The sequence below is a fragment of the Echiichthys vipera genome, assembly GCF_963691815.1.
Source record: "Echiichthys vipera genome assembly, chromosome: X".
In the NCBI taxonomy this organism is placed as follows: Eukaryota; Metazoa; Chordata; class Actinopteri; order Perciformes; family Trachinidae; genus Echiichthys; species Echiichthys vipera.
The window spans coordinates 18,845,451-18,846,156 of NC_139825.1; the positions used below are offsets into that span (position 1 = coordinate 18,845,451).

A 706-nucleotide genomic window follows, 5' to 3' on the forward strand; every position below is an offset into this window, starting at 1 on the left:
AGACAGATAACCGAGTAGACCAGCGCAACGCTGCACAACACACTCTCTATCTCTCCCTTACTTTCTTTCCTTCTGTGTCTTTGCTGCTTCTCTTCTTCTCATGTGAAGCTTTCTCTATCTTACGATCTACTTCCCTAAATCTGCCTCCGCTGTTATTGTTATAGTCTTGAAACTCTCTCTCTTTCTCTCATTGAATTTGCATCCTTTCTTGTGCTTGCTCTCTCAAGCTCTGAGCCTCCCACCCTCTCAATCTCTCTCTTGCGCCTCTAGCTCCTCCCCTGTTTTCCCACACACTGTCCTCTCCTCTGTTTTCATGGGCTGGGTGCTCTGACGTCACAACCCCCACCTCCCTGGCTTCCCTCCCTCCCCACGCATTCCCCCATGGAACCTGGCCAATTGTCCACTGCTGACTAGCTTTATTGAACCTGCATTCACCGGCAGTGGCCGCTGCAATTAACATAACTAATTGCTTTGGCACCTAAAGGCTAAACAAGAGATCATGCCAAGAGAGAAACAAAAGTGTGTGTGTGTGTGTGCGCGCATATGCATGTGTGTGTGTGTGAGGGAGGGGATTTTTTGCAACCCAATTCCCTACCACCCCCACCCCCCTCTACCCCTTCAAAAGAAGAGGGGATCACCCTTTAAAATGTTTTTATACTAACTGCTCCCTACTTCCAGCCTCTTTCATTGATGTCCTCTTTTGTCT

At 48.4% G+C, this 706-nt stretch overlaps 1 protein-coding gene across 1 annotated transcript in view; it reads right to left on the minus strand.

Moving 5' to 3' along the window:
- The window catches only part of cbfa2t2 (CBFA2/RUNX1 partner transcriptional co-repressor 2), a 25,777-nt gene extending 25,566 nt beyond the window's left edge, over positions 1-211 (minus strand). Inside the window, exon 1 of the mRNA XM_083939830.1 lies at positions 1-211. This exon is cut by the window's left edge and continues 200 nt beyond it. The gene's annotated coding sequence lies outside the window, so the exon portion shown is untranslated.
- Positions 212-706: the final 495 nt, after the last annotated feature.